General features: G+C 42.4%; 1 protein-coding gene and 1 long non-coding RNA gene across 4 annotated transcripts in view; one reads left to right on the top strand and one right to left on the bottom strand.

Annotated features, from left to right (window-relative positions):
• The first annotated feature begins 395 nt into the window (after positions 1-395).
• CALD1 (caldesmon 1) overlaps positions 396-18,694 on the top strand; it is a 153,677-nt gene continuing 135,378 nt past the window's right edge. For 2 of the 3 annotated variants that reach the window (XM_073567758.1, XM_073567759.1), the window contains exon 1: positions 396-1,015. The gene's annotated coding sequence lies outside the window, so the exon portion shown is untranslated. The remainder of the gene's footprint in view (positions 1,016-18,694) is intronic. The other variant, XM_073567763.1, reaches the window with a different exon arrangement.
• LOC141083476 (uncharacterized) lies at positions 3,014-15,590 on the bottom strand. The gene is made up of 2 exons (XR_012230728.1): positions 14,647-15,590; positions 3,014-3,160 (listed from the first exon to the last, which is right to left on the bottom strand). It is a non-coding gene; the product is annotated as an uncharacterized lncRNA (long non-coding RNA).

Raw genomic sequence — 18,694 nt, 5'->3', positions numbered from 1 at the left:
ACCCAGTCATACACATTCGCTCAGCGAGAGGATTAAACTTGATCCCCGGCCTCCCCAGATCACATAAACTCATGTCATGTAAGTGGCTAACATCGAAAAGATATAGATGTACGTCAAAACTGGTAAAGTATTGCAGATACTTCTCTGGGAACCTACGGTAGTAGGACGGCGGTTCCAAAAACACGCACACCTATCGGGCCAGCGGCCAACGCAACGACATTACAACACCGCGCGGTTCGGGCGATGCTTGAAGGCAGACAAGTCTTTCAAAGCATCTCATTCAAATTTTCTCATTCCCCGAACATGTGGTTTTCATTTAAAACAAATTAACCCTCCGCTTTCCCCCCCACACCCCACACCCCCAGCACATTTTCTCCTTTTCCTTCGCTCGCTCTGCTCTCCTACCTACGGATGTAGCAGGGCCGAATCTGTCCTTTAAATTTTCAATGTAACTCGCCGCAAACTCGTCTCTGCTACATCACCGTACACATGTTTTAAAGCGGCTGATTTTTCTTATTTTATTTATTTTTTTCTTTCTCCTTCCTTTGCAAGATTACGGTTTCTTATGATCTTCGATGTCAGAGGATTTTCTTACAGAGGGCCCCGAAAGCATAACCAAAAAAGGATATGTTACTGAAATTGGCAGGCTGCGTGAATTTGGCTTTTTCTGATGAATCCTGATTCTGAGCATGCTTGGGGAATGACAAGCATTTTTTCTAGAGGGGGTTAAACCCATTTTTTTTTTCCCCCCAAAGGCGAAACCCCATTGGTCGCCCATTAGAATATGTCGAGGAGGACAATGGCTTTTACTGGCTGCCAATTGTAAACATCAGGAATAAGGATTCATCCAGTGTTTGACTTTTTTTTTTTTTTTTAACTTTCGGAGGGGGAGGAACTTTGAGAAAGTCTGCAAGTTTAATTCAATAGGGCTGTGTTTTACTCAGCCCCTGCCTTTTTTTCTTGCCTCTTTGCAAAGCAGCCAGTGACTTCCAGCTGCAAACTTTTCATCAGAAAGGTAAGTGAGCCGTAAATAGTTTTATTATTTTTTATTTTATTTTTAGGATTTTATCTTTATTTGTGCATTCAGTTTGAGCCCATAACATATATATTTTTATTTTATTTTTTTCATATCAAATTTGATATTTCGAATCCGCTTACTATTTGTTGGTGCCCCCCTTTTTTAATTTTTTGGGGTAAAATATGGTAGTAGATTGCTCTTGGCCAATTGTGCAAGGATTTCAGCTCTGGAGCACTGCTGGCTGCATATTAAACTCTCATTGGGTGCACTTAATGCTGCAGGAAAAATAAGTGTGTATGTTTGAGATCACAGGGGTCCAGTCTATCGACCCAGGCAATAGCTAAACCGTATAAGGATTTCAGCTCTGGAGTACTGCTGGCTGCTTATTAAATACCTATTGATTTCAATGAGTGCACTGCAGGAAAAATACATGTGTATGTTTGTGATATTACAGGGGATCTAAGCTGCCCATGCAATGAAACAGTTGCATTTTGCAAGGATTTCAGCTCTGGAGCACTGCTGGCTGCTTATTATATTCCCATTGCGTGCACAGCTACAGGAAAAATAATCGTGTATGTTTATGATCACAGGGAGTCTAATCTGTCGACCCAGGCAATAGCTATATTGTGCAAGGATTTCAGCTCTGGAGTACTGTGGGCTGCTTATTGCAGTTAATGCTGCAGGAAAAATACACGTGTATGTTTGTGATATCACAGGCGGTCCAATCTGTTCACCCAATGAATAGCTACATTGTGCAAGGATTTCAGCTCTGGAGCACTGTTGGCTGCGTATTAAATTCCCATTGGGTGCACTTAATGCTGGAGGAAAAATAATTGTATATGTTTGTGATCACCGAGATTCCTATCTGTCCACTTAAGCAACAGCTAAATCTTGCAAGGATTTCAGCTCTGAAGTACTATTGGCTGCTTATTAAATACTCATCAATTTCAAATGCACTTAATGCTGCAAGAAAAATACATTCGTATGTTTGACACCACAGGGGTCTAATATGTCCACCCAAAGAATAGTTACATTGTGCAAGGATTTCAGCTCTGGGGTACTGCTGGTGTTTTTATTAAATACCCAATTATTTAAAATGCTGCGGGAAAAATATGCATCTTGTCTTGGACATCACAGGGGTCCAAACTGTCCACCCAAAGAATAGTTACATTGTGCAAGGATTTCAGCTCTGGAGGATTTGGTGCGCTTAATGCTGAAAGAAAAAATAAATGTGTATGTTTTTGATCACAAGGGGTCCAATCTGTCCATCCAACGAATACATTGTGCAAGGATTTCAGCTCTGGAGTACTACTATCTGCATAATAAATACCCCTTTGATTTCGATGGGTGCACTTAATGCTGCAGAAAAGTTAAGTGTATATGTTTGTGATCACAGGGTGTACAAACTTGCCACCTAACAAATGGCTACATTGTTCAAGGATTTCAGCTCTGGAGTACTGCTGGCTTCTTATTAAATATCTATTGATTTTATTAGGTGCACTTAATGCTGCAGGAGAAATCCATGTATGTCTGACATCACAGGGGCTCCAATCTGTCCAACCAGCCAATAGATACATCATGCATTGATTTCAGCTCCGGAGCACTTAATGCTGCAGGAGAAATCCATGTATGTCTGACATCACAGGGGCTCCAATCTGTCCAACCAGCCAATAGATACATCATGCATTGATTTCAGCTCCGGAGCACTTAATGCTGCAGGAAAAATCCATGTATGTTTGACATCACAGGGTCTCCAATCTGTCCAACCAGCCAATAGATACATTGTGCATGGATTTCAGCTCTGGAGCACTTAATGCTGCAGGAAAAATCCATGTATGTTTGACATCACAGGGTCTCCAATCTGTCCAACCAGCCAATAGATACATTGTGCATGGATTTCAGCTCCGAAGCACTTAATCCTGCAGGAATAATTCACAAATATGAACACCCCCCCCCCTTTTGAGTTCTCTAAAATGATGCACTGAACACTACACCTTATAATGAATCAGTTTATTAAAATACAGCAGCAATAGGTGAATATTTCCAGAGGTTCCCAAAACTTGGATAACAGGAAGGCAGGGCCGGTGCTGGACTTCCTGTCACTCATCCCGTTGATGAATAATGCAGTCAGCCTGGAAATAGCTGATAACAGAGAACAATAGAATGCATTAATAATCCGTAAATGACAAACCAGGGGTTCACAACAATCTCGGCTCTGCTACATCGGCACGTTTTTAATAGGACGGTTTGCCTTGTTAATATAAAACCGCGTAATTGGGTGGGTCCTAATAGAGGAACATCGCCATTCGCCATCCTTATGTCATGCAGTTATTCCAGGAATAAAGGAAACAAGAGCGCAGAAGACATGCTGAGACACTTCTGGCCGACTCGATGGTGGATTGAGATAGTATTTGTGGGCAGGAATTTCTCCCAAAAAAAACACTTTTAAAAGCAGACAATCCTGTTTAGAAACAACGCAGATAAATCCGATAACCTTTGTCTGGATTCTTAGCGTACCTTTCGTTTGATGTCGATAAAGTTTTTACAAATTCGTTTTTTTTTTACTATTCTCCTATTTATATACTGTTTATGCCTTAAAGGGAAATCAACCTTTTTTTTTTTTTAAAAAAAATTCTTATAAATAGCAAATGATCTTTTTCGATTCATGATCAGTTTGTTTTTTTTAACCAAAATCAGAATTTCTTAAAGAAGATCTCCGGCAACGTGTGAAATCACCGATTTTCTAAATTGCTAGATCTCCGCAGCTGAAATGGTGGGAGTTGTCGTTTACGTGTGTGGACTGTATCCACAGGATGCCGAGATAAGTCCCTACGGGTTTGTCCCCATGCTTTTGGATGAGATATATGTAAAGACCCACACCTCTTTTTCTGCAGCTGCGGTTCATTATTTGGGGACTCACTATTTAGTTTTAAGAAAATTTTGAAATATTAATTATCACCCTCGGGGGGCGTTACTATAGTGGGTCCAGGGATTAAAGTTGTACCATAGGCCCGTGCTTAGGGGAGGCCCAAAAGGTCCCTTTAGAAGAACAACGCCATTAAAGACCTGTGTTGGTTGCCCTTTAAGACCCACAAGATTCACTCCCAAAACCCAAATTTAAAAAGGTGACCCCTCCCCTGAACCCTAAATCAGAAGTTGCTTTTCCTCTGACAGGTCACAGTAATATTTCATGAGACCCTCCGCCCAATCCTAGGACCATCGGTGGAGCTTTAAAGGGAATCTGTCACCGGAAATTTGCGGGCTATGTAAATGCCCTGTGTCCGGGTCCGATGGGCGGTGTTTCCTCTTCTTTTCTCCACCCCATCCGTGGCCGACGTCTGCGATATTTTCAGGAATTAGACTAGTTCTCCTCCATATTTCACCCGTGCGCAAAGCAATCTTGCCTCGCGCACGCGCAGTATGCTTTGCCCAACTACGGGCAAAGCCGAAAATCATTACTGCGCATGTGCCGGTACATTATGTCCCGGAACACAGCGAAATACTTCCGGGACAAAGTGTACCGGCGCATGCGCAGTAATGATTTTCGGCTTTACCTGGGCAAAGCATACTGCGCGTGCGCGAGGCAAGATTGCTTTGCGCACGGGCGAAATATGGAGGAAGAACTACTCTAATTCCTGAAAATATCGCGGACGTCAGCCACGGATGGGGTGGAGAAAAGAAGAGGAAACACCACCCATCGGACCAGACGCAGGGCATTTACATAGCCTGCAAATCTCTGGTGACAGATTCCCTTTAAGGGTTGCAGGAACTGTAGTTACTCCTGCCGTAAAAAGATGTCTGCCATTGGGTGTATCTACCATAGCGATGGACAATGGAGCTGCTCTGGAGTTCTTTAAGGGAGGTATTGGGTGATTTCCCCCATTGCTATTGGGTGGCAAGAACTTGTGAAGGCCTCCCCTCCCCAGAGGAACTGCACTGTTAGCCAACAAAGAAGTGAAAAATTGTCCAGAGGGTCATCGGAATAGAAAAAGCCAGGGGCAATGGGTTTAATGTAAAGTTCTCAAAATGTATCAAAATACCCTGGGGCCCAGGCAAAGGTATTGTCTTGTTGGAGCCCCTTTTCTCAACCAGAACCCAAAACAAAAGTCCTGTGTGCCCCATGCCTGCCTATGCCCCTGAGGAACATCCCTGAGAACTGCGTTATCAAAAAAACACTCAAAAACCGGGAAGGCCCTATTACAGATTCACCATCAGGTCCAAAAACCTTAAATAACACCTGGGTCTGTAATGACAGGGCCACAAGATTTCTTTTCATATCGCCGTACATGTCCACTTTCGCGAATTTGCTGGAACTGTCGCAATTTTTCAGAAACAGTCTCAGAAAATTTGTGGTGTCCCAGGCTGCAAATGAGGGCAATAAGTGCATGTATTATTGGGTGATTTGAGGATGGATTTTGGGTGGCATGAATGAGCAAAACGAAAGTGACCCTAAATTGCCAACACAATGTTGTTAACAATGTGGTGGTAACAAGCATGGTTTGGGGCACAGTGTGATAAAGGACAGTGTTCAGAGGTATCCTGGGCCCAGTGCAAATTATGTAGCAGGGCCCCCTTCCAATTACCCTGCACTCTTTATTATGGTGTATTTTTATAGATCAAGGCCTTCAGTGTTATCTCTGCACCCTGCAGCATGTTTTAACTTTACAGTATGTTACCTCTGCACTCTGTGCTACCTTTACACACTATACTACCTCTGAACCCTGTGCTTCATCTGCTTTCTGCGTTACCACTGCACCCTGTGTTACCTCTGTACCCTACACTACCTTTGCACTGTGTGCTTCATCCTTTTCCTGTAGTATCTCTGCACCTTGTTACCTCTTCACCCTGGGCTAACTCTGCATTTTGTTACCTCTGTACCCTATACTACCTCTGCACCCTGTTAGCTTTGTAGCCTGTGCTACCTTTGCACTCTGTTACCTATGTACCCTATACTACCTCTGCACCCTGTGTTACCTATACACCCTGTGTTACATCTGCACCATGTGTTACCTCTGCACCTTGTGCTACTTCTGTATCCCGTGTTACCTCTGCACCCTGTGTTACCTCTGCACCTTGTGCTACTTCTGTATCCCGTGTTACCTCTGCACCCTGTGCTACTTCTGCACCCTGTGCTACTTCTGCACCCTGTGCTACTTCTGCACCCTGTGTTATCTCTGCACCTTGTGTTACCTCTGCACCCTGTGTTACCTCTGCACCTTGTGCTACTTCTGTATCCCGTGTTACCTCTGCACCCTGTGTTACCTCTGCACCCTGTGTTACCTCTGCACCCTGTGCTACTTCTGCACCCTGTGCTACTTCTGCACCCTGTGCTACTTCTGCACCCTGTGTTATCTCTGCACCTTGTGTTACCTCTGCACCCTGTGTTACCTCTGCACCTTGTGCTACTTCTGTATCCCGTGTTACCTCTGCACCCTGTGTTACCTCTGCACCCTGTGTTACCTCTGTACCCTGTGTTACCTCTGTACCCTGTGCTACTTCTGTACCCTGTGCTACTTCTGCACCCTGTGCTACCTCTGTACCCTGTGCTACTTCTGTACCCTGTGCTACTTCTGCACCCTGTGCTACTTCTGCACCCTGTGTTACTTCTGTACCCTGTGTTACTTCTGTACCCTGTGCTACTTCTGTACCCTGTGCTACTTCTGTACCCTGTGCTACTTCTGTACCCTGTGCTACTTCTGTACCCTGTGCTACTTCTGCACCCTGTGCTACTTCTGCACCCTGTGTTACCTCTGCACCCTGTGTTACCTCTGCACCCCTGTGCTTTATGCCAGATTCATACAGCTGTATCTTGTGGTTACAAGTGCTATTTCTTATGCCAAGCTCAAGCTGGCAGAGCTATTACAAGGCAGCGTTTGATATTACAGAATTAATTTGTTTCTCGCTGTCGTCTTTCTGTACTGGCGCTGATACCAGCTACATCTGCCCAGAACACAACTGTCCTTTAAAATAATGAGGCCGATAATTAAGAATAATTTCAATACTGGCCAACTTGTGTGCAGTCTGAGTCCACCAATAATTATGACATATTACTGTGTTATTATAGACTTCAAATTCTTATTTCCCCCTAGAGTCGTCCCTTACTAGAGAGTGCAATAGGAACTGACACATCGGCCATTTTGGTTGCCACATTCACCTTTCCCGCAAACAATATGCCTGTCGTCACTGCTTTTACGGAAGTTGTAACAAAATCTTTATCATTTAGGAGCTTGAAGAAGTTGGATAACCTGTCATAATGGTTGCCAAGAAATGGACAAAGGGGTGGGTTAAATTTAGGGGAAAACGAACAGAAAACATCTCAGGAGCCTGTGATAAATGTTGTTTGATATATGGTTTGGTTTGTGGTCTGTCTTCGTTTAGAGAATCTAGTCTAGGGTCTAAGTTGGTGTAGGTGGTCTGTTCTGTGGTCTCTATTAGATCAACAGGTCTTGTCTGGTGTCTGTATTAGCTTAGATGGTCTGATCTGGGGTTTGTGTCAGTTCAGGGGTCTATTTGTTTGTGGGGGTCAGACATGGGTCTACATTTGTTTATGGATCTGGTCTGGTCGGTATTAGTTTAAGGTGCTGATCTGTGGTCTATATTTCTTCACAGGTGTGGTCTTGGGTCTGTATTTGCTTATGGGTCTAGTCTAGGATATGTGGTTGCTTAGAGGTTCTGGTCTTGGGTCTGTATTTGTGTCTAGTCTAGGATCTGTGGTTGCTTAGAGGTTCTGGTCTTGGGTCTGTATTTGTGTGTAGTCTAGGATCTGTGGTTGCTTAGAGGTTCTGGTCTTGGGTCTGTATTTGTGTAGGGGTCTAGTCTAGGATCCGTGGTTGCTTAGAGGTTCTGGTCTTGGGTCTGTATTTGTGTCTAGTCTAGGATCTGTGGTTGCTTAGAGGTTCTGGTCTTGGGTCTGTATTTGTGTCTAGTCTAGGATCTGTGGTTGCTTAGAGGTTCTGGTCTTGGGTCTGTATTTGTGTCTAGTCTAGGATCTGTGGTTGCTTAGAGGTTCTGGTCTTGGGTCTGTATTTGTGTAGGGGTCTAGTCTAGGATCCGTGGTTGCTTAGAGGTTCTGGTCTTGGGTCTGTATTTGTGTCTAGTCTAGGATCTGTGGTTGCTTAGAGGTTCTGGTCTTGGGTCTGTATTTGTGTCTAGTCTAGGATCTGTGGTTGCTTAGAGGTTCTGGTCTTGGGTCTGTATTTGTGTAGGTGTCTAGTCTAGGATCTGTGGTTGCTTAGAGGTTCTGGTCTTGGGTCTGTATTTGTGTAGATGGTCTGATCAGGGGTCTGTGTTTTAAGTGGCTGGTTAGGATCTGTATTCCTTTAGGGTGTCTTTAGTTTAGGGTGCTCCTCAGGGGTCTGTTCTAGCAAATGGGGTCTTTTGTGGGAGGTATTTGTTTACAGGGTTTGCTACTGGCGGACAGGATGATGTGACATTAAGTCACTATGGATGTAACATCACTAGGCCTAGTGAATACCTAAGCCTGATGTTAAAGAATTTTAACAGTGAAGATCTGTTTACATAAAATTTGAGTCTTTCATTGGAGGATTTACCGATTCAATGGAAGGCTCTGACAAATTCTACTATATAAGCCCATAGGCTTCATTCTTAAAGGTTTTTTTTTTTTCAATAATCATCACATTACCAATTTGCAGGATGATAGAAATCTGATCATTGGGAAACTCACTGCTGGGGGTAAAAACTAGTGGTCTCATATCCCCCATTTGAATAGAACTGCAGACGAGCATCAACTATTCTACTTCATCAAGTCCAAGAAACAAACGGAGATAGACTTTAAAGAAGACCTATCACTTGCCACAAATGTGTAGTTTTGTTTACCTGGTGTAAATGCCGCTGTTCTCCTGAATCCGGCGATGTTTTTTTTTCGTTTCTGCGCCTCTCCGTTCCTGAGATATGGCCCCTTTTTTCCTGTATATAAATCTCATTTTGTTAGCCAACTGGGAGTGTTCTATAAAATACCGCCCACAGGAAAGTGTTGAGGACCATGCCTACTTGGCTAAAAGAGTAGATTTAGTTACCGGAAAGAGGAGGCCATATCTCAGGAACGGAGAGACGCAAAAAAAAAAGAAAAACATCGCCGGATTCAGGAGAACAGCGGCGTTTAGAACAGGTACAAAATGTCAATTCATTGGACTCATGTATTTGTAATAGGCAGGGTCTAAATTGGGGAGCTTCCAGTGGGCAAGAGATGATTCAGGGAAAATGCCTTTAATAAAAAAAAGTAAATATTGCTTTCTACACCTCTACATATAATATGAAGTCATAGCAAATAAGCCTCGGATGATTTTGGGTGCAGTAAAAAAAGAGGATAATGACATGAACAAAAGGGAATAAACGCAATGTGAACATAGCCTAACTATATGAGAAATTATATTCTACCCTGAGGGAGAATTGTCCATGCCTTCATACATTTCTTGCGGAATTTTTTGGAACTGTTTAGGTCAAAGGTGGAAGATCCCCTGGTTAATATGTAGACGAGATTGAGGGGGTTGGAGCCAATCGGGCCCATTCCTAAAATATTTAAGGAATGTTACTGGCCTAAGGGTATTCCAGATGCTTGAGGAACATGGTGGAATGCTGACGGCTCATGATGAAGTCCTGTATTATAGGGATGAGCGGAGGATTACGTTCCTGTTATTATACCAGGTTCTTGTTTGGGAGCTTAGTGGCCCCTTATTATTATTATAAGGCAGATTTACTGGTCTTAAATGTGACAAAAACTAATATTAACATAATATCTTCACAGACCTTATGCCTTGATTTCGCAGGATAAACTGTGCGCCACAATAATCATATTATAGTACTTGTTTATAAGATATATTGGGCCAAAATAATTTAATAGGCGACACATGTAAAAGCTGCAGCTGAATAGGTCGGGGCTGTATGATCTGAGTATTTGTCCCAATCTAAGTGATATGAGATGTGGATATCATTGTGGAAGATTTTAATAATTGAGAAAAAACAGAAAAGCCTGTGCTGCTTTCATGTCTTAAAGGGGTAGACCACCTTCAGGGATATTTTTTTTTTTTTTTACTTGCATGTTAAAATTAATTTTTGCAATTGGGTTTCACTAAAAATTGATCACTATTTGCCTTCTATAGTCTGAGTGATGCATTGTTTGTTGCTGACTGCAGAATGAGCTAACTGAAAATATGTCAGTCAGCTCGCCAGGATGGCCTGATGGGGAGTTTGTAGCTTTTATCTGTCTTTATCTGTACTTATTTCATGTTAGAGTTGTATGTATGCAGGCAGGTCATGTGGCTTGAGTCCTTTTGGAAAAGGGGCCCAGCATTGGAATGACAAAATTTGGTACCGTAATGGGATCCCCGTTAGGGCCCATCTCTTCTTTCTAATCGACTTCATGCTTACTAAACTTCACATACTGTGTGTATTCTTTTTGATAATATATACTGTATATATTAGGATATATCAATGGCAACCATATACTGTCTTGAAATCAGGTAGAAAATTGCACACCAGATCCTTCGATCTGGGATGGCAAAATCTGGTTCCATAATGGGGTCCCCATTAAGGTCAATATCATCTTTGTACTCCACTGCATGCTTACCAAATTTCATATAGTGTTTGTAATCTATGTGATAGCATCTAGTATAGACTGGAAAAGAAAAATATAATTTACATGTTAATATGTATATATGTACATGTTCATGGATATATCCATAGAATGTACTGTTTTGCAAACAATGGGGAAAATTGCACACCAGACCCTTCTGTCTGGAATTTCAAAGTTTGGTACCATAATGGGATCTCTGGGGTACCATAATGGGGCCCTTCTCTTCTTTGCGCTCCACTGCAAGCTTACTAAATGTCATTTATTGTATTCTATATGAGAACATCTAGTATGAACTAAGGAAAAAAATAATGTACATATTTATCCAGTTTTGTGAAAGTGTTTACCCCCTTCTTGATTTCCTAATCTTTTGCATGTTTGTCACACTTAAATATTTCACCAAACAAATTTAAATAATATACAAAGATAACACAAGTATGCACAAAATGCAGATCTTTATTATTAGGGGGAAAAGAAATCCAAACCTACAGGGCCCTGTGTGAAAAAGTGAATGTCCCCCCTTAAAACATAAATTCACTAGTCACACAAAGGCCTGATTAGTGCCATACCTGTTCTCAATCAAGAAATAACTTAAATAGGACCTGCCTGACAAAGTGAAGCAGACCAAAAGTTCCTCAAAACCTAAACATCATGCCGCGATCCAAAGAAATTCTGGACCAAATGAGAAACAAAGTAATTGAGATCTATCAGTCTTGAACATGTTATAAAGCCATTTCTAAAGCTTTGGGACTCCAGCAAACCACAGTGAGAGCCATTAAAATGAGAAAACATGGAAAAGAGGTGAACCTTCCCAGGAGTGGCCGACTGATCAAAATTAGTCTAAGAGCGCAGCAACAATTCATGCAAAAGGTCACAAAAGACCCCACAGCAGTAGCCAAAAGAACTGGAGGCCTCACTTGCCTTAGTTAAGATCAGTGTTCTTCATGACTCCACCATAAGAAAGAGACTGGGCAAATGTGGCTTGCATGGCAGAGTTCCAAGACGAAAACCACTGCTGAGCAATAAGATCATAAAGGCTTGTCTTAGTTTTGCCAGAAAACATCTTGATGATCCCCAAGACTTTTGGGAGAATACTCTTTGGAAGGTATATGTCCCATTACATCTGAAATAGAAGTAACACATTATTTCAGAAAAGGAACATCATACCAACAGTAAAATATGGTGGTGGTAGTGTTATGGTCCGGGGCTGTTTTTCTGCATCAGGACTTGCTGTGGAAAATGGAACCGTGAATTTTGCTGTCTACCGAATAATCCTGAAGGAGAATGTCCGGCAATCTGTTTGTGACCTCAAGTTGAAGTGCACTTGGGTTGTGCAGCAAGACAATGATCCAAAACACAGCAGCAAGCCCCACCTCTGAATGGCTTAAGAAAAACAAAATTAAGACTTTGAAGTGGCCTAGTCAAAGACCTGACCTTATTGTACTTACTTGTGTTCTCTTTGTCTAATATTTAAATGTGTTTGATGATCTGAAACAGTTAAGTGTGACAAACATGCAAAAGAATAGGAAGCCAGGAAGGGGGCAAACACTTTTTCACACAACCGTGTATATATATATGTTCATGTCCCTGGCCATTTGACATATCTTTAGCCACTATATCTATTGTTTTGCACACCAGATTGCATAATAAGAGGGATTTTTGCTAATTTTTAATATTTGAAATGGTTGGAGAGTAAAATTCGACCCAATTTTGGATTAAAATGTCGGTAAGTGTGACAATACAAAGAAACAATAAAATCACCCTCGTGCTGTGATAATATATGTTGTAGTCCTAGTAAATAGTAAGGTTTTTTAAAAAAAAAAAAAAAATCTGAAAGTAATAATAATTCTGTTACCATATCTCCATGTTTAGTAATCCAGAATGTGTGTCCATTGATTAACATAAAAGCAAATTAATCAGAATTGTTTTTCTTTAAGTGTGAAGCTTTGGAAAGAGAAAAGAGCTCCGACAAATTCCAATGTTTATTTGCAACTTGGTTACTAGAAATCTCTTCCATATAAGGACCGAGTCCGAGCTCCATTCATTAAATACTGGAGATATTATTCACCCCGGTGTCCACATTCCAGGACGAGCCACAAAGTAGTCATCCTCCCAGCCCTCCGCTCCCAGCCCTCCCTGCTCCTGAGATTCAGGTTTATGTTCTCAATCTGTTATTTCACCAATTCATTTACATAACACTACAAACAATATAGAGCGAAAAAACTACAAGAAAAATGTATTACATTGTATTATTATTATCAGTATAAAAGCTAGTGATTCTTATAATTTATTTACATATCTGTTTACATTATCTTTCCTATCGTCTACTATTATCTATGTATTATCTATTATCTGTTATCTATCTATTATCTATCTATCTCTCTATTATCTATCTATTATTATTTATTATTATTATCTATCTATTATTATTATCTATTGTGAGACAATGACCGGTATGTGTCGGAGAGGAGGAGGGTCCTCAGCGCTGTAAGCCAGTAATGTTGCTCTGAGACTTGTAGTTCTACGAGCTTTATTTTTGTTTATGAAGGGAGGCTTACAGGGTTAGCCAGAGAGCTGGGCGGGACTGGCTAAACACACACACCTCCCACCTATGGGGGTGGTTTCAGCTACAAAATGTGACTGTGGTTTGGGTCACATGGTTCGGGGTGTAAGGTCCTGGATGGCCTGTGTGTTGGAAGGTCCTGGGAGTAGGACCGGATTCCTGAATAGCACATGGAGAGGCCATGGACCTGAAGGCCTGTGTTTTGGGCGGTCCTATGAGTGGACGGAAGTCCTAAATAGCACATGGAGAGGCCGTGGACCTGTGTGTTGGAAGGTCTTATGAGTGGATGGACTTCCTGAATAGCACACGGAGAGGCCGCATACCTGGAGGACCTGTGTGTTGGAAGGTCCTGGGAGTAGGACCAGATTCCTGAATAGCACATGGAGAGGCCATGGAGCTGGATGGTTGCCATGTTGGAAGGTCCCACGAGAGGACTGGATTCCTGAAGAGCACAGGGTGAGACTGTGTGTGCAGAGTCTGTGACGGCACTGTGTTGGGGAAGCTACGGACCTTCTGAGGGTCTGGAACTGTCGGGAGTGCCCTGGCCGCAAGGACGGTGATCCCAGTAAGGCAATTTCCCCAGGAGGGAGGACTGACAAGGAGTCAGCATGTGGAGCAGGAGCTCCTGTAAGGTAACTCCACAAAAGGGGTTATGGGCAGACCAGCATCTGCCGCTGGAACAGACTGTTGGTGTTTGTTGTGTTCCATGGATGTTAATGAACTGTGCGGTCACCCATGGTAACTGGATGGAGTAAGGTCCAGCATGTTTAGAGACTGCAACTTAATGTCGTATGTTGGTGCCTGTTGTGTTCCGTGGACATTAAGGAACTGTTTGGTGTGTGGTCGCCCACAGTAACTGGACAAAGAAGTCCGGCGTGTTTAGGGACTGCGAGTTAAGCCGTGTACTAGGAAGTGCTATGGACTATGTGTGCGATGTGTAACATGGCGGTTTATGCTGAGTAAAATAAACCCAAATAGACTGTTTTATGGAGAAAACGTTCCTGTGTGCCTTCAACACATGCAGTAAGCGCTGTCCTACACTATCTCTTGTCTATCTCTTATCTATCTCTTATCTATCTCTTTATCTATTGTCTATCTACTATGATGTTGTCCCCTCTTTCCATATCTCCCAGTTTCTGTTGGACCTTTCACCATGATCCCTTCTGTACATTCTGGGAGAGACGACCTGAACCCTTCCCCGATGACGGAGGCGCACACTGAGCAGACCACTCAGCGCTGCTTGTAGTCTGTAACCATTGAGACACATAAATCTGCATTGGAGCTGTATACACGAAGCAACTGCACATCGGGAGCCGTACAAGTGCAGGCGGCCTATAGGGTCAGCTCCTAAACATGTCCCTGCGATGTGCAGCCGCTCGGCTCTAGGCGGAGTGGCGCTTTACAAGCGTTTGGCTTTCATTGTTCTGCGCTTTCACTGCCGGGACATTAACACCAGTTTACCGTACTAATTCTCACTTCTTACGGGGAACTCCCTTGATTTAATCAGCCGTTGAAGTAATCTCCGTGAGAGCAGGAAACACGTTCTCCGCGCGCAGGATCTGGGCGGCGATCTGGTTCCCCTGTACTCAGTTTAGGAAATGGAGGATAGAACAGATTTTAAGTTTTATGTCCTTTTAATATTTTATAACAGAATTGTGCTTTTATGTATTAAGAAAGGAGACGACAGAAGGTTCAGATCTCACAAAATATCAGCGGTTTGATTCTCATCTGTTTTCGGAGAGATAAAGGAACACGAAGGCTAAAACATTCCCCTGCACAAAGTAATAAAATCTGATCTGATCGGTGTGGAATCATCTGTTAGTATCTCGCCTTCATAGGTTGTTCCATATAGTGCACAAATAACATGTCCATATAATGTGCACATATCACCATATCATAGAGTTATTAAATACCAAAGCTAAACAATATGGCGCCTAAATGTCAGTGCCACATTGTCTAAGGCGACAAAACAGTTCCTAATTAAGAGAGACAAAGAATGTCACCAGACAGTGCACAAATAATACCAGCAACTCTATATACAGTAGATATCACAGGATCCACCATTCACAATAGGTGATGTCACAGCTCCCTTCCTCCTCCTGTACAGTGACTGATAACACCTCTATATACAGTAAATAACACAGGATCCACCATTCACAATAGGTGATGTCACAGCTCCCCTCCTCCCCTTCCTGTATAATGACTGATTGATAACACCTCTAAATACCATAGATAGAAAAAATCCACCATTCACAATTCCCGGTTGTCTAGTATTTTAAAGGATAATACTCCTGTTCAGGGCTGGCATCAGCATCCGGGCAAGTGCCGTGGTCCTGAACAGGCGGGGGGGCCTATTCGCCGTTTGGAACACCGGTGCGCTATGGTGGCCTGGTGCCTGTGAGTGGGCCCATCCCCCCCGCTTGCTCAGGGTCCCGATACTAGTAATACTTGCCTCTCCCCATTCCTCCACTGCGGCGTCTTCCACATCTCCTGACTGTGACGCTCAGGTCAGAGGGTGCGATAATGTGACTAGTGTGTGCCCTCTGCCTGAGCAGTCACAATGCAGAGGGCAGGACGAGATGAGTATTTCATTTTTTTTCCATGTTTGGAGCAATATATGGGGTGCATCATATATGGAGCATTATATGGGGCCCATTATATTTGGAGCAGTATATGGGGCCCATAATATACTGGAGCATTATATTTGGGCTCATTTTGTATGCACCACTATATGGGGCTCATTATTTTGTATGGAGCAATATATGGGGCTTATTATTCTATATGGAGCAATATATTGGACTCATTATACTGTATGTAGGACTATGTAGTGCCCATAATATTATATGGAGCAATATATGGGGCTCATTATACTGTATGGAGCAATATATGGGGCTCATTATTCTGTATGGAGCAATATATGGGGCTCATTATTCTGTATGGAGCAATATATGGGGCTCATTATTCTGTATGGAGCAATACATGGGGCTCATTATTCTGTATGGAGCAATATATGGGGCTCATCATACTGTATGGAGCAATATATGGGGTTCATTATACTGTATGCAGTAATATATGGTGCTCATTATTCTGTATGGAGCAATATATGGGGCTTATTATACTGTATGGAGCAATATATGGGGCTCATTATACTGTATGTAGGACTATGTGGTGCCCATAATACTGTATGGAGAAATATATGGAGCTCATTATTCTCTATGGAACATTATATGGGGCTCATTATTCTGTATGGAGCAATATATGTGGCTCATTATACTGTATGAAGGACTATGTGGCACCCATAATACTGTATGGAGGACTATGTGGTGCCCATAACACTGTATGGAGCAATATATGGGGCTCATTATACTTTATGGAGCAATATATGGGGCTCATTATTCTTTACGGAGCAATATATATTTGGCTCATTATACTGTATGGAGGACTATGTGGTGCCCATAATACTGTATGGAGGATTATACTGTCCGGTTTCTGAGCTATTGATATCACTCGTGTAATGTAAGAAGTCAGTGAAATCTTTGTGCCATACCTATATTTCTCTGCAGTATTTGTGCATCATGAATCATGGTAAGTGTTAAAGGGGCCGACTAAGTGTCTTACGCCCGGGTCCTACAAAAACCTGGAGCCGGCCCTGCTCCTGGCTGTGTTGGGCAGTTTTAGGGGTAATACCTTTTGGAGGTTTTTAGTTGAGATGATCCAACCAAAAAATGGTGGTTTAGGATCCAGATCTTGAAAACAGGGTAGAGGGTAAGGTGGGGCTCATGTTCGGCAGGGAAGTTGGTGCCCCCCGTGCAGTTGTAGTGACACATACAGTACAGCAGATGAGCCGATACTGATACCGTGGGGTCTGTAAAGTTTACAGCTGAAAGCTCAACTTTTTTTTTTTTTTAATGAATTCCAAATGTCGTATGTTTTTGATTTGGCAATAAGTCCGGTCGAGATTAAATCTTTGAAAAACCATTTGCAACATTGCCTGCCGTATGAGGAGATCTGTATTTGTTTGCCTAATAGGGAAGAGGGACCGTACAGGACCACGGAAATAAATTATGGCCGATTTGAGTTTGGAAGATGGCAGCAGCTTACACGGGAAAAAAAAAAAAAAATCCCCCGCTCGCTCCGTCACTCCGTCCCATCGTATCAAATAACGCTCCTTATAGGGCCGGAGCGGATCTGGCTGCACAGATCCTTTAGTAGATAGGATTTCTCTATTGTATCTTACATTTAACCCAATAAATCTTTAATCCTCTCAGATCCGTTCCGTATGTGGCCAGCGACTTCTGACGGACATCTTGGATTGGTTGGTGTAAAGGGTTAAACATAAAGGGTTAAACAATGTACAATGACTGATAACACCTCTACATACAGTAGATAACACAGGATCCTCCATTCACAATAGGTGATGTCACAGCTCCCCTCCTCCTCCTGTACAATGACTGATAACACCTCTATATACAGTAGATAATACAAGATCCACCATTCACAATAGCTGACATCACAGCTCACCTCCTCCTCCTCCTGTACAATGACTGATAATACCTCTGCATAAAGTAGATAACACAGGATCCACCATTCACAATAAGTGATGTCACAGCTCACCTCCTCCTCTTGTACAATGACTGATAACACCTCTATATACAGTAGATAACACAGGATCCACCATTCACAATAGGTGATGTCACAGCTCACCTCCTCCTCCTGTACAATGACTGATAACACCTCTATGCACAGTAGATAACACAGGATCCACCATTCACAATAGGTGATGTCACAGCTCACCTACTCCCCCACACGAAAGCATGCTCAGATAGTACGTCTGTACAAACTAATAGGGTCTGAGTCAGTCTACTGCTGCTAATGTTCGTGTGCAGAGCAGGAAGTAGGATTCTAATGTTAGGCCTAGTGACAAATGTGAAAAGTACAAAAAAATTAATATAATATGAAAAATAAAATATAAATTACCCAATATTTTTTTTTTTTTTAAAACTTCTGACAACATATTTCTTTTTAAAGAGGTAGCTCTTGAAATACATGATGTATCCAGCACTGATCACTAGAGTGAGGGTCTCGATCCCCTCTTCCAGTGTAGTGTTGATGTGTGACCTGACCACCTCTCCATTCAATGGCTTTTGAACTGACTGAGATCGCGAATTGTTGGTGGACCTCAGCCATCTATTTCTCATTGGGCGGGGGCCAGTATCTTCAAGGTACCAGCCTTTCCTACATCGTGATTACCAACCACATATATTTTAGGATTGAAATGTCAGCTGTCTCCATTTCAATGTTTTTTTTTCCCACCAGATCGATTTTGGAATCATTTATGCTTCCAGCGGGGAAGCCATATCTCCATGTTGAACGCCAGATCATGACCCACATGATGGTAGACACATTTTGAATTTAATCTTATTCCCAATGGAATTATCATTGATCGAGGAACCTGGGAAAAAAGAATCATAGGAAACCGTTCATTATCAATTTGTAGGATACTTTTGTGCAAAATTTAAAAAAA

Source organism: Dendrobates tinctorius, unplaced genomic scaffold (genome assembly GCF_039654945.1).
Source record: "Dendrobates tinctorius isolate UK_male_01 unplaced genomic scaffold, ASM3965494v1 ptg000020l, whole genome shotgun sequence".
NCBI classification, from domain to species: domain Eukaryota; kingdom Metazoa; phylum Chordata; class Amphibia; order Anura; family Dendrobatidae; genus Dendrobates; species Dendrobates tinctorius.
Note: the sequence above shows the minus strand (reverse complement) of the source record. Positions and strands in the feature narration are given on the sequence as shown.